Genomic DNA, 16,309 nt, shown 5'->3' with positions numbered 1-16,309 from the left:
CAGAGGGGCCAGTTATCCTTCATGAAATATTTTTTATTTGTGATACCTTTAAGACATTTAAGGGGAAACACTGCAGGTGAATGGGTTTTTGAAAAACAACAACAACTCATCGATACCCCGATGAAACTTCCCCAGTTGATAACTTACATTTACTTTTTGGGAATCAAGTTTCTGAAATGTTATGTTTAAATATGCAAATGATGCATTATCTGCCGCTAACTTTTGGAAAACTAAGGTGAAATTTACGAAGACAAAGTTGCAAAATAAACAATGTATTTTGGATGTCTCAAAATTGAGCAGTACATGAAAAACAATGTTTCGGCCCGCAGTGTCTCACCTTGACTATTGATATTTCTGCATTTTACTGAAGTAAAACCTTCAATACAGGACTTGTAATTACAGTTGTGAAAATATTTGCTTTACTTATAGTTAATAAACTATAGGCTTGAGGGGGGTACATCAGTATTTTATAAGAAAAAAAACAAAGATAAGAGCCATATCTGAACAAATTAACAGAATGTGGTGTAGCAGAATTCTCCCTTTACCCACTCACATCCCGTCAGAGAAACATAAACCTTAAAGTTCTTGACGAGAGTCTCCAACCACAGGTTAGGATCGACTGCCCTAAGATCTACGTTCTGCACAGATATGAGTGAAAGAGGGTAAATCAAAGTGTAACCGAGTGACAGCCTTTTATACAGTCTATGGTGACAGTGTGACTATTGATTTGAGAACACTAAAATCTGAACCAGTAGTTGAGATTTGGCTAAAGAATCTCTTTTGCTGCCATCATGTGGTCCGAAGCGCTAATCACAGAATATATACAAGCTGTCAGTAACCGCTTGGTATCTGTGAATAAAGGTCTTCAGGTAGTAGAGGCCTCCCTCGTGTTTGGAGGCGACTGCCACCGAATGAATGTTTGTGGGCAAAAGGTTCAATTTTGATGTATGAAGGATAAAAATGACAAAATGCCAAGAAATTAAAGGGGCCATATCGTACTCATAGGTACTTGTATTTTGGGTTTCTCCTAGAACATGTTTAAAGGCACAGTACGGTGTCTGAATGTGTGTTTCTCCATGGATTGAGCGTTTTGATACCTTCACAGTATTTTTAGCACTTCGACCTGCTTTATGTTAAAAAATAAATCTACCTTTTTACAATATGGGACCTTTAAGCATTTTGTGTTTGGTCAGGGAGGAAGGAGCGATAGATACCCATTGTCGTATCCGTCACCAAACTCTCCAAACCAGCCACTTCTGCTAAGTGCAATACTCTGAAACAGTCAAAAAATAAAGTGTGATTGTGCTTCTGGCTCAAACCAGTCTTACACACATCCAGCATCATGCTTTGAATGTGTGAACAGAGAGGAAAAAAAACTAAAAACGGTCTCGCTTTTCGTTGCTGCTACTATTTGGTTAGCAGTAACAACATGAACAGTGTGATGTCTCCAATCACATCTGGTATGCATCACATACCATTCCTCCTGCTGAACGAGCCTTGGGGGGGAAAGTCCCTGGCGCAGCCACAGTCCTCATTAGAGTGCATGTGTCACGATGGCATCAACTCGCAGCCTTGACTTATGCTTCATATTCACAATCATCCGTCACAACGCTGTCGCCTTCGTCGCCAGAAAGAAACACGGAACTCGTCTCGAGCGGTTTCGAGCTGATCCGGCTCGTGTTCGCAACCCCGTGATGCGCTCGGCGTCTCTCAAGGGCCCCGTTTCTGTTTCCGTGGCCGTGCTATTGAGTCTCGTAATGGCCCGAGACTGAAACCGGAGTCCCTGTCCTTTTGTTGTGCACTGAGCTCCCTAACAGCGCAGAGGAGGGATGGGGTTTGATGTGTCTTCTGAAGGCCTGCTGCTTTGTCAACACTGAGGCCTCCGCACTGACACTGTGGGGGGGGGAGGGTCACTGCACCCTGGTAAAAGAGAGACGGAGAGAAGGAGGAGAGCGGGAGAGAAGGAAGAGGCGAGGGGGGGGGGGGGGGGTGCCAGCGAGTGTGGCCAGCGCCCAGGGCTACAGGAGAGTGCTCAGCGCAGCAGACTGCCTGATAGCGACTGAGGCTGCTGGCTGATGACATTTTGTGGTCACAACATGCAATCCCATCCCACCCCAAAAATCCAGTTTTCAGAGACTTTTTTTTCGTGACAGCCACACAGAGAATGACGCAGTTTCGCGTGTCATCATGTCCTTTGAGTTTGACTTCTTTCACAGTAAACAGAACAATGAGGGGTAAAATATTCTCCAAACTCAGACCATATGGAGGGATGATAGACTTTTGTTTCAAACAGCTTTAATTTAACAACAGTTTAAACCATGCCGTGCAGAATTTCACTGACAAGCTTTCACTTGTACTTAATTGTGGAATGTCTTTGTTAAAGGCATTCTCTGCTGCTTAATGGATACAAGTACCAGCTAAATACAATGGAGGCAAGTAACTAAGTATTATTCAAGCTCTATACTTTCCAATGAGTGTTTCCACTTTTAAAGGGGCAGTGTGAAGATTAATGACATCTAGTGGTGAGGTTGCAGATTGCAACCAACTGAACATCCCCCGGTCACTCCCACCTTGCCAAGCAGGAACTATGGTGGCTTTTATTAATTATGGAAACATAAAAACAGCAAAGGCTCTCACTAGAGGGTTTGGTTTGTCCGTTCTGGGCTACTGTAGAAATATTCCGTTCATGACAATAAATCCCCATAAATCCTGCACACTGAGCCTTAATTGCTACTTTATACTTCAGCTCAACTACATTTCAGAGGGAAATATTTTACTTTTTGCTGCACTCCATTCATCTGACACCTGTGGTTAATTGCTACTTTTCACATTAAAATGTTACAGATAAAAACATGACAATATCAACGTGTCAATATAGCTCGGTTTCTAAGAGACAAGACTTTGTTAAATATTATGCTGGTGGTTTACTTTTTTGGGGTTTATTATCCCTCATAAAAAGTAGTGAGACGTTTATGAGTTGCTGGCAGTTCCACCAAAGATTAGAGCAATAATATACGATACATTTTTGTGTCAGACCTTAGGTTTTCTAAGGCAACCAAGAATGCAACGTATAGAAGCATATCAGTAACACAGGCTTTTCATTTTTTGTGTGTTAAAGTACATTTTGCTGATGATAATCATTCTGTCTTTTTTGTTTGAATGCAAGACTTTTACTCGTAATGTAGTATTTTTAGGTTGTTGTACTTCTTCCATCAGTGGCTTAATACTGATGTTGCGTACCAATGGTTGACATGATACAGTACCACTTCCTAAAAGTAGCATTTATCTGCATCATTTCCACATGAGAGCCAGAGCATCTCGGTTTTTATTTTGGATGTGGCGCTGTGGCCCTGTTAACCTGTGGTGTATCTGTTCTGCGCAGTGAATCGCACTCTGAGTGTGTTTGCCGTCCTCCAGAGGGTAAGACGGAGCCGAGGCTGGGGCTCGCCAGAGGCACCCGTCTTTCCCGGGGTCGGCCTGACGTTGGCTGAGAAGCCACAGCCCCACGGACATTGCTCTCTTTCACCAACACTGTGTTAAGTGGCCATAAGTAACACAGGGTTTCCATTGTACATGCAACCAGAGAGTTTATTCTCTCACACATCATTGTGGTTCACTCGCGCGTGTGTGTGTGTCTCAGCGTTGTTTTCCCCTCTGCTTCAGCTCTGACCTCATCCTGTCAGTTTATACCTCTGAAATGGAGCATTACTCCACTTCTGTGAAGTCACTGTGCAGACGAGTGGCAAAGCGCCGTCAGCCACGAGATGTTTGGTTCTCCTTTGGTTTCTCTGGGAGTATATATCTACGACTCAAAAGTTTCCTCTGCTTGCTGTGTCTGTCCCCTCTCTTTGATGTTGTATTTGTTTTACTGTTCAGTGGTGTGGGTGTGTTAAACACGTAAGCTTTAATTCCGAGCATGCCACATGCTACTTTGGTTTCTTCAATTCAAAAATCCTAAATGGGTCAACAGTTGAAATTGCAATAATCATTGGATTAAACTGGACTGGAGTTCCCTTGCACAGTTTTAGTGTCTTTCATATTATTGTTTTGGGTTTACGGCCCTCGACTTCACCAGAGAGATGTGTTAAACAGATAAAGACAGTTGTGAGGTATACTTGATTAAGCATCCTAATTTAGGAGGAAGTAAGACAACCATCAAATCTTCCACACATAACTGCAAGATTAAAGCTGACCCGCGAGGTCAAAGGTTGGGAGCTTTTAGCTAATAGTAATGTATGGTTGGTGATAAGAAAAGTGGCTTCACGTAAAATGCAATTCAAACAACCCAAATTAAAATACGTCTTTTGAATTGGAAGCGTCGCCCCGTCTTCGGTTCGTAAAACGAGTGTGACCATCAGTGGACCACAGCTTCAGCCTCCAAACGATCTTGGTAGTGAGAGTAAATTCACTCTCAGTATTGAGGAACATCTTCACTGACCACCATCGGATCCACGTGCCATGCACGTCAGCCACACGTTAGACTGTGGCACTCAGGAGGAACCTCACAATTGTATTTATATGTTTAATTTTTAAATTTTCATTGTTCATAGTTTGCCTCTGGATTACACATACTTCAGAAAACCTAGTCAGAATCGTGTAGTACCCTCATTTTACCACCGTTCCTGAACGCACCTGTCTGCAGCGTTGCGCATGCAGTAGTCGGTTGAACGCTCACCTGTGACGACCCTGCCTCACGTCACGTGACATACCTCTCGCTACGGCTCGGCGCCACCCGGTGCTGTACGCAGTAATAGTTAGCGGCTAGCTTAACGCTGGCGGTCAGCATGGATGTTTCTTGGTTAAAAAGAGCCCTGGATGAGCAGCGCAGGCTCCATATCAGCGCGCGCAATGCAAAGGTAAGAGAAAACAGGGAAATGTAAAACAAACAAAAAAGCCTCATTGATATGACACCTGTTCAGTGGTGTATAGTAACGAAGTAGAAATACTTCGTTACTGTACTTAAGTAGTTTTTTTTGGGTATCTGTACTTTACTTTACTACTTATATTTCTGTTGACTTTTTACTTTTACTTCACTACATTTTGCAAATAAAACTGATACTTTTACTCCGATACATTTCCCCTGAAACCTTCGTTACTCGCTACAAAATCAAATCTATCTTGAGAAAAAAATGAATCATGAGAGCAGCGTTGGGGACTGTGGTGGAACACAGACTGCAAGCCAGCAGGTTTGGTGAATCAGTGGTCCTAGCAGCAAGTTAAATCATTGGTTAATCACGTTAATGCGCAATTGCAAACAAGTGCTCTCAAAGCCGCGGCGTTTTGATTCCCAGTGATGCCCAGGATGCTACATGCTATAAGCTAGCGGGCGACTACATGAGTATAATTCCACTCTACGATGACTGATTTCATGATGGAAGCAGAAATGGAAGCACCTGCTACTCCCGCAACAAACTACGGTGGTGACGAAGACCAACACCAGTGAATCGCTAGCGAGTTAGTGAGCTGAGGAAGTGTTGACAGTTGTACAGCACTAGTTGGCTAACGTTAGCTATAGCTAGCCACCACACCATGGGATTGACGGGAGCCGAGAGAGCACAGCGTTAGCATTAGTGTTAGCGTTAGCATTAGGGAAATCCTTCGCAGCTGTGTGTGACGCTGAACACACCTCTACCTGCCTCAGCGGTCTGTGAAAGGCTATTTAGCATCGCAGGACGAGTCTTCAGCCCAAAAAGAGCGAGACTGAATTCTCGCAATTTTGAAGATGAACAGGACATTTTTCAGTTTCAAGTAATGACTGGGTTGTTACTTTCGGTGCTGCTTTAGTATTGATCATGTTTTGATGTTTGAGTCATGTTGTGGATGATCAGATGGAGTTATGATGGTAGCAGTCGCCCAATTGCAGATTCAGCTTGAGCAAAACCTTTGTCTGTGTTCAAATCAGGCCCATAGGAGTTTACAAGGCAGGTGTCCTTTCTCTAAACACTGACCTGATGCATCAAGTGGATATTTTTTGCTGAACATAATATTATGCATTTGTCCTCTACATCCTCTAGTCTAATGAGCATACTTATAAACGCACTGTTACAACTCCTTCAGTGTCATATTGCTTTTCGGAGAATTATGATAAGTTCATAGTAGATGCAAAAGTATACTTATGTACAATATATTATGTTGAACATTGTTGCTCCTGGATGGATCACAGCCAACCCAATTATGTTCAACACAGCTCCATGTCCTTGGTCATGGTGCCACAGCACTTAAAAGAATAAACTTCATCATTCTCACAATTCTGACCCTTTGCTTTTTTATTAACAGCATTTACTTGTACTTTTACTTTCAATGAACAGGTTATGATGTACATTTAATGTCAGAAAATTACTTTTGATACTAAAGTACTTTTGATACTAAAGTACTTTTGTACTGAAGTACAATAAATATCAGATACTTTAAGACTTTTACTCAAGTAGTATTCTAATAGGTGACTTTTTACTTTTACTGGAGTAGTTTTCCAGAAAGGTATCTTTACTTTTACTCAAGTAAGGCTTTTGAGTACTTTATACACCACTGCACCTGTTAGCAAGAGATAGCTAGAAACGATGAGAGCAGTAGCTAGCTCTACCGACCACGCAGCAAATTTTGTTGAAGTGTTACACATGTTGCCAGAAATTGAATGAATTCCGAATTACAGCTTCTTTTTTTTTTTTTTTTGACAGATGATCTGCAGGAGACTGTAAGAGAGGCCACTACACTTTTGATGCTGGTCTTAACGATACCTTCTACCACCTACATGTGTGGAGAGAGCACATGCAGACCTGCAGCTGTAACGGAATGGAAGAGGACAGGCTTTCATCTTTGGCTCATAGTTCCATTGAATAGAAGAGACTTGAGACAAACTGCAACAGACCACATCCAACAAGGAGGACTTCATCTACAAATATAGTAAGGGCCTCCTTTAAGAAATATAATAAACATATATATCTAGCTAGATAAACAAACACACATATAGGGCTGTACTGAATAGTTTGAAGCTTCATTTATATTTTGTGATAATTTACAGAACAGCAGCTGCACCCGTGGAATCCCAGCATCCATACTTGCTGTACAAAGATGGATGTAATCATTTCCAATTTTTATGTTTTGACAATTTTCTGCTTCAATCCACATTTGTGTTGTTCAAAAAAACAACACACAAAGACGCGGTCCAGCAGCAAAACGCCACAAATTACATTCACGTACCCACAATGACACAAAATCATATTTTGCCCATATGTTTGGGGTGATGACATCATGAAATATAATGACAGACATTCAAAGCTTCAATCAAAGACCTCAATAGAAGCTTTGAATGTAAAATGCGGCATTCGGTATTATGTACTTTTTCTAACCCTTGTATCGGCTTTGTGTATGTTGTCTGATGATATTCTACTGTACACCAATATTTCTCTTTTTTTATTTCTTTATCCTGGTGCGCCGTCTCCAGACGCTCGGTGTGTGTGGTTATTTGGGGTGTCACTATTCTACGAATCCACGATTCGATTTGACTTTCGATTTTAACGCGAAGCTTTGATTTTTTTGATTTAATAGGCTTCAGCAATCTCTAAATCTTCTGCAACCTACGAACTGTAGTTTTTCCCTTCAATGAAGCACCACACCGGTAACTTCAGGGAAGCAGGCTTCAGGGCTACGGTGTCCCGAAAAGTGCACTTGCAGGTTACCGGTTGGCTATGCTGTGTCGTCTTTTGGAAGTTTTTATTCCCCCCCCCCCCCCCCCCCCCCCCCCCTCAAAAGACTTTGAAAGGCCGAAATTGAAAGCACATTTGATACATTTTTGATTTAGAATCCAAATCGCGATACGCCTAATGCTTGTTTGTGGCTTTTGTTGGAGTGAACAAACTCCATTGTTGTGTCGTATGTCTGCCTAACTAATGCAGACTACATCTATCCATGTAGACATACCCATACACCACATTGATAGGTCACTGCCTTCCCAAACATTTTGTTTTACTGCACGTTATTGCTGACTGAATGGACAGATCCCCAACCATGACACGGTTCTAGCGGCGGGTCCAGTGGCGTAGCTGCTACAGTGTCTAACGCAGTGTACTGGCTGTATGAAAGTCTGATGCACAAAACTATTCGAGTTGTCAGTGGTGGCTCGTGAGGTATGTTGTGGTCTTTTGGTTGAATTAATCAGCTTCAGCAACATTGTTGCTTTTGTTCATTTAGTTTGCATGTTTAGTGAAGTGGCCCTGACTTCTAACTAAAATATTTATCAACTATTTCCTTTTACTTTGTTTAAGTCATCTATCGTGGTGATTTGCAGAAAAACACACAAGTCAAATGATTCGGAAATAACAGATTTTACTTTTTAATTATAAAAAAAAATCTTAGCATCATTCATTTTACTGATGTGTTATAAGTTGCTTTGCGCTAGTGATGGGAAGTAAATTAGGTCATAATTCTCTCTCTAATATCTACTCTTCACGACTCTCAAACACACGAAACAAACCGTTGCGCACACGCGTGTTACGTGACTCACGCAGGAGGATGTTTTGCAGCACACACAAACGTGTCACAATGAATATCGTAGCTTTTTAACAATTCTCATGGTTATGAAACTGACTTCAATAACCACCGTTGATCGTTTAATCGCGACATTCATAATTGTATTACTAATATATCTTGATACAATAAAATAATCTTGGCGTTCGTGTATCGATACAATATTGTCACACAAAACATCCGGATGCTAACATCCGGATGCTACGCCATATTCATTTCCCGCCCCACCCCAAATATGTCGAAATTAGTTCAGTCATTTTTTGTTTTGATACAATTTTAAACAAATATTGATAAGTCAACATTCATTTTGCCATTAGAGCTGAGTTTAAAACCTGATCATGTTGCTTTACTATTCGTATATCCAGGAAGACTCTCTCCTTGGAAACTTTTGAGTCTTTGCTTTTGCTCCGCCACCAGAGTCTAATGACCACCACCACCACCACCACCACCACCACCGCCGGGTCCTGCTCGGGAGCGAGCTGCTGCGAGTCGCCGTGGTGCACCTGCCTTCCGCCGGGGCGGCCACAGAGCCAGCCAGCCTACAGGCAATCCTAGATAACTCCTGTCTGATTAGCTCCTTAGGAGGACATTGTTCCAAAAGCAATTCACTCCACTCCCAGTATTAATTTAGTCCCGAGAGAGAGGCCCATCCATCGTGGGTGGGACGGGGCCGCTCGCTCGGAGCCTCTCCCGCGGCCTGCTAATAGCACGGCACCTCCTGGCCTGTCACTATAAGTGATAGTCCCTGCAAGTTTGTTGCCTCGCTGCGCGTTTTCTCCCATCAGGCAGCGCGCCTCCCTCCTCTCCACCCCTCTCCTTCTTTTTTCCCCTCCCTCTCTCTGTCAGCAATGGTTCAGGGCAGGTGTCTCCTCTGTCACTTCCATCGCTCACGCTGCTTGACGAAGGGAAGACACAGTTCAGAACACGGCGGGAGCGAAGGGGGGGATGATTCATTGAAAAGGAGCGGTGGAGAGAAAAAGTGGCTGCCTTTTTGTGTGTGTGTGGGGGGGGGGGTTTCAGAGCTGCCAGCAACGAGGTAAAAAGAGGAGAATGTTAAAAAAAACGCTTTCAATATTGTCGATGCTCTGAGAGTTGCACCGAAGTCAATAAAGCTTGAGAGGTTGATGCGTGCTCTGATGTGCGACGCACCTTTTTATTGATAAAGAAGCCAAGCTGTTTGAAACCGGCAAGGGATCCGAGTGCACACAGCGCTTTTCCTCCTATCTGTGTCGTTGCTGTTTGAGAAGCAAAGCTGTCTGGGGCGGGGAATAAGGGAAGGAGATCGTGGTGCTACAGCTGTGTTATCAACACTAGGAGGACTTGGGTTGGTTTGGGCGGTTTGAGGCCTTACTTACGATGTATTCATGGAGTTATGTGCTCTCTGCAGTGTAACAAAACACTTTCTAGACATCTTCTTTCTGCAATTGTCTCCTCATTGAGTTTCAGACACTGCAGCCAAATACAGAGATCTTCGGTGGGTTTCTCACTGGCCTTGGCAACACAGATACTCGAAAGCAAACGACAACAAGTTCTTTTTTTTTTTTTGTTTTTTTTAAGACCATGGTGGAGAATTTTAACATCTTGGCTGTTCAAGCTTTTGGGAGGCAAACTGCTATTGTTCTTGCTATTCAAATGCAAACAAGTCTCTGCCCTTTGACACATGAAACAGACTGAATTACAAACTTGTGTGATGTCGTCTTGCTCAGCCAAGGAGGTTGGCAACGCTGCTGTTCAACATTGGAATGCTGTGCTCAGTGTTGGAAGCCTTTGTCAAGCAACCAAACGCCGCAACACCAATCGACTGCAAGCGCTAACGCACCTTGTTCTCATGCCAATGAAAGAAATGACAAATGTGTATTACTATTATTAGTTCTGTGAATATGGTGGATACCCAACATGCAGCGTTACTGTTTGTGTGAGTTGGAGGCTACTCCAGATTAAAGACTTATGGATGTGGGCCTTTTTTTATTGATTTCTAGTTTCGGGTTGTCTGTCCATACACACGCAATAGCTCAGGAACACCGTGAGTACATTTCTTCAAACTTGGCACAAAGGTCCACCTGGACCCAAGGATGAACTGATTTGATTTTGGAGGTCAAAGGTCAAGGCCACTGTCGCAGTTGTTGCCCTAGAATTTCTCGTTGTTTGTCATGTTGACGGACAGGTTTGTACAAATTCCGTCAAAATCAATTATTACCCGTCATTTAAATGGTTTTATTATTATTATGATAAACTATAGGCATATTTAAAGGCGGAGTCTAATCCAATAATATTTGGTTCGCACAAGCTCTATATATCGTGATATATATATATATATATATATATATATATATATATATAAATCACGATATAGGTCATTTCACATCTCATTGATTATATATATATATATATATATCAATGAGATGTGAAATGACCTATATCGTGATTTTGATGTTGGCCGTACCTCCCCTGTCTCACACGTTGAGCGAATGTCTTCAAATTTGGCACAAACGTCCACTTGCTGTTCAATGTTGAACTAATTAGAATTTGGTGGTCAAAGGTCATTGTCACTAAACGCGAAAAGTTTTTTTATGCTTTACTGAATCTATGAGGTATGTCTTTTCATTTCCTGGTCTGCTCTTAACATTCTCATCTGTGCGTACCTCCTTCCTCCTCCCGTCCATCAGCATCACCACCCAGATGTTTGCCACAACCCCCCCGATGTGTTTTTACATTAAGAACACATCCACAATATGCTGCCATTAGAGTTTAGGGGGATGTATAAATAAAAGGGGTTATAAATATGAAAAAAAGCAGTTTGTGTCACTCAGGTAGCGATATAGCCCCGAGGTTGAATCAGCGCTCTGCCCACAGCAGCTTGTGTGACCGGCTTTGTTATAGATCTCATTGATTGGAGTTCATCAGAGCTGCTGCATAATTCATGTCAATAGCAGCTTAACGGGCAGACTCGCGGTGGCTTTCATGGGTCTTTAAGTGTCAAAACAGAAGCGCGACAGGTGGCGGCAGCACATTGGGGAACAGCACATACATGTGCATTGTTCTCCCAAACGCAAAACCAATGTTGTGTCTGTAACATTTTTACATGCAGCACTGCCATCGTGTGGCGGTGTGCGGTATGTCCACAGTGTGAGACAACACACAGCAGGGCTTTTCCAGCCTTCTCAACAGAAACAGGAGTGTTTCCCCGAGGTTGACTGCTCTTCATTATGTCGGTTACTTTCCGACATTCACATGATCGACGTGACTGCTGCTGTTAAGCCTGGACTGCTACATGTCATGTGTGCAATACCCTTGTTACTCGCACACACATCTGCTTTTTCATCCACGTGAATATAGAGCTATAGTTTATTTACTTTTCTTATTCCATTCTCAACTCCATACGTCATTCTTTTTTCTCATGACATTGTTGTAATACTGTTGGATAAACTGTCACTTTTACACACAAACCTCCTTTTTCATAAACGTATTCAATGTTAAATCTTATATTTTACTCATGTCATCCTGTCTTCTTGACATAGAGTCATAGACATCTTATTGTCGTTTTACCTGATTTTATCTTTGTATGACTAATTGCGACTCGTTTTTCAAATAGTTTTTTATTGCTGAGACGATAAATTGGCATCCAATATATTTCATTGCATCGTTGACCCTGTGTTAACCTACGTATGACCAATAAAGTACAATTTGAAACTAGGGATGGGACGATATAGGATTTTACCGCCCTATCGGGGTCGAAAACATTCACAGGAGTTGATTGTGGTGAATCTTCATAATCGTGAATATTGTCGTGAGTGACTTTAAAAAGCCTTTCAGGTGAGAAAAGTCTGTTTTATTTCTCCTTTAGTTGTACAGGGGACCTTATGATTTATGATTACCTTATTTAAGATGGTTTGTTTTATCACTAAACGATGTTCACTAAAAAAAAACATGTCTGTGATGCAACACAAATATTTGTTGCAATTCAAAGTGATTCCAGTATATTTTAGTGCCATTTTAAGAGTTTTAAGCATATTTTGATGATTATCGGGATAATTATTTTGGCCAGGAAAGTCGCGGCATGAGGTTTTTATATTGTCCCATGCCTGTGTATAACTTTAAACTGCCTAATGTCTTTTCCTTTTCAAATGCAAGGAGTTGAGTTTTTATTTAAATTAAATTATGACTGGTGTGTTAACTGCATAACAAATCAATCAAAGGCTGGCGCAGGGCTCACTCCACATAAAACACACTGGGACTATGACATCACTTCCAGCAAACTTCACAGAGAACAATTAGGATCTGTTTTAACAGGATACTCTGTCCGAGCTTCAGCTACAAACACAGAGTACGTCAGCACGTTAGCGTGTCGCTCACTTACGAGTTTGTAACCGTTATTCCACCGACAACGTTATCCTCACTTTTTCAACTGACTTCAGCAGTTTAGATAACTGACACTCTATTGTCATGCGGTTATTACAGACATGTGAACTAACCACAGACACCTGCCTCTTAATGGACTCACAGCGTTGCTCCGCTGCAGAATAAATGAGGAAACACTGGGGTGGATATTTGTTGGTATTTTTAGCCTAAACATGTTCTTTGACCTGGTGGAGGTTTCCGAAACATAACTGCATTTTGTAAAAGGTTTGCCCCTGAGACACCCATCTGAATTGCGAGTAAAAGTGAATTTAAATTATTCCTTAACGTTTCCGTCTGAACCTCAGCGTCCCATTTTCTAGCAATGAAATACGAACAGTGGAAGCAATTTATGGCATTGGAAGTTCCTGCCGGAGCACATCAGGGGGAAAAAAGAAAGAAATAATAGGCAGATTGAGATTTTATTTCTCTGAAGCCATTCTCCCCACCTCATCGCTGGCCCCGTCCTACCAAATGACACATAAGTGCTTGTTTCTGGCAGCGTGTCGATGAAAACGGGGCAAGGCCAGTTAACCAGACGAGATTGTTTCGGGGAAGCAACACGTCCTCCACGGAACTTTAAGCCTTTCCTCCAAAACCATTTCCCACTCGCCATTTAGCTTTGCTTGCTTAATAGCAGAGCTCCGGCAAATCATTTTAATGAGGTTCATATCACTGAGAGACACGTCGCCAAAAAGGGTTTCACGCCAAAGCGGGGGAGAATTAACTCGCCGTGCGCGTGAATTGGAGAAGTCGTGTATTTTCCTCTCAAATGTCGCCCCAATGAACCGAAGACTCGACTTCTGAAATAGTTCTGCTAACGGCATAGATGGCAGTTTCTTTCCTGCCATTGTAGACGACGCTAGTGTGTGTAAGCAGCTGAGTCTTTATATTTTTCGATAGAGCGTCATTGTCAGAGAATCAGCAGAAACCTGTCATCAGCCACGTTAATGCCGGCTTGAAGGCAAACATGAAGATTAACTGAGGAAACTATAATAGCAGTACTTGAAAAATGGAGCAACATCTCTCATTTCTTTTTTCACCATCCTCCCGACCAAGGCGAGGTTGTTTATCACTCTGGGAAGATGTTTGGTTGCCTGCCTTGAATGTCTGCTTTTCGGGCCCTGAAGCTGATTTCGCTACACCAGCACGTCCTCTTCAAAGCACGTCAAGATTCTCCACGCACACTAATGAGGTAAATGGATGGCTTTTGTTTCCTTCACAGTTTTACCCCACAATAGTGCTCTCATGAGTTATACAAGAGCTGTTGCGGAAATCAGCCTTGAGCATTTCATCAAATTTGCAACTCTATAGAGTGATCAATTTGCGCTGCAATCTTCATCTGCCACACGAGCATAGACATAATCCACACACACACACACACACACACACGTGGATTTTGTTTTGCCAGCGCAACAAAAGCATTAAGAATGCGATTTGTTCTTGTTAAAACAATGTAAGTTTAGTTTATCAAAACTCTAGTGTGACAAAAAAAAGCTGCCATGACAGATTTTTCTCCCTTTTTAAAAAAACCCCAGAAAATGTAGGTAGGGCGTGCGAGAATCATGCAAACAATAAACGTTCAGGTACGATACTCTGATCTAATCACAGAATGGAAAAGAAGCAAATCACTTCTCTCAGAACAGACAGCGTACGGTATGAAAAGGAATAGAAGCAGCAATTTGAAAAGCACTTAGATCTCAACCTGAGAAGTTTCACTTCCAGACATGAACCGGTGCGTAGACACTTATTTCCAGATGTGTGTGTTTGCGAGGTGATGTGAGGACACAAACCCTCGGGGACTACAACCTGTGAATTCCAACGCTGCGTGGCACAGAGTGGATCCAGACATCCCTCTGGGCCAAACATGTGACCGAACTTGAAGGGTTAAAAAAAAAAAAAAAGATCCACACTGGCTTGCGTTGCGTTCACGTGCGTATTAACGAGCAAATGTGAAGGATTGAAAATGTGGGACGTAGATAATGGTTAAAAAGTCATCAGGGAGCTATGGATCAGTTTAGTCGCTAAAAATTAAGTAAAAATAACAAACCTTTTAATCTTTTTCATTTTGTATGAAGTAAATTCCAATTCCGTTGTGCTTTGTGCTCTACTAGGCACCATGAAAACCCCAAGTGGCAACTTCTGCAGGAAAAATTCCTGCAGTTGAGCTCGACACAAAGTTTTCTGCCTCTTTGTTTCTGCACATACCTCGGTGTAAGAATGAAGTGTGTTGTGAATCCCTGGAGACGATGTGTAAAGTTATGAGTCAAGTACTTTTGCAGTCATGTTGTTAAAAAAGACGACGCTATGCTGGCGGACCTGTTTTAAGGGAATAAGGTAAAATACCGAGATGCTAATACGACAAGCTAAACTGGCGTGCAGCTAGATTAAAAGGGCTAACGTCTATATTCTATGAATATAGTTATTCATTGCTGTTGTCGTATCTCTTTCCTCCCTCACATAAAAGCAACAGCTGGATCGAAGAAGGTAATTCTCTGGGATTCTTCAAAGGCCATCCTGAGAAATGTAGGAAACCACAACATGAAGTAGAAGCAGGCGAGGCAGACTGAAGGCACCGGGTGCATCCAAAAATACAATCTTCAAAAAACTCCCCCCCGCATGGTGAACATCACAGGCTGATGACACATAAAGGTATGAGAGCATAAAGAAAGGGTTTCTTTTCTCTTTCATTTTTTTGTGAAGTGAAATGGAAACCGGTGTCTTGGCAGCAAACAGTTTTTGAAAGCTGGTCAACATTTGGTACAGGGCTCTGCTCTGTTCTCCCTCTCTGATATCTTTTGATGTTGACCAGTTGCTGAGGACGAATGAGCTATAAGCAGCGCACTGCTACTGACCCCTGATTTCTTTTCATTTGACAGTCTGTGGAGCTTTATAACTTCCATTTCAACCCTGTAAAGAATCCTGGCCAACAGAAGCATGCTGTGGTTGTACTGAATAGCTCTATGCATGCATATCAGGTCTGTGCTGAATAATAACATGCTCTCAGTGAAGGTTAAATAAAGGCTGAAAATGAGTCTGGACAGGTGTTGTAGTCATGTGACACAAAGGATTCTCTTGTCTTGGTTAATACTGTATTTTCAGGACATGTGCATTCTAGATGTTACATGTGGATTAGTACTGGTCACTGAGACCATGCAGCCAGCGGAACGGACTAATAGATGGGTGATACAGATCTGTGTGTGTGTGTGTGTGTGTGTGTGTGTGTGTGTGTGTTAATTGTGCGTTTTGATCTGATGCCACGGGGCTCCAGCAGGGGGTCGCGCTCCTCTTCCTCACCCAGACGAGTGAAGGTGAAGTTGTGTGTCCTCTTCATACCTCTCCCTTGCTATTCCCCCTGTTTAAGGTAATGACTAGGGCTGTACTCGACCAA

Source organism: Melanostigma gelatinosum (genome assembly GCF_949748355.1).
Source record: "Melanostigma gelatinosum genome assembly, chromosome: 2".
In the NCBI taxonomy this organism is placed as follows: domain Eukaryota; kingdom Metazoa; phylum Chordata; class Actinopteri; order Perciformes; family Zoarcidae; genus Melanostigma; species Melanostigma gelatinosum.
The sequence above is the reverse complement of the archived record's forward strand: the minus strand, read 5'-3'. Positions refer to the sequence as shown.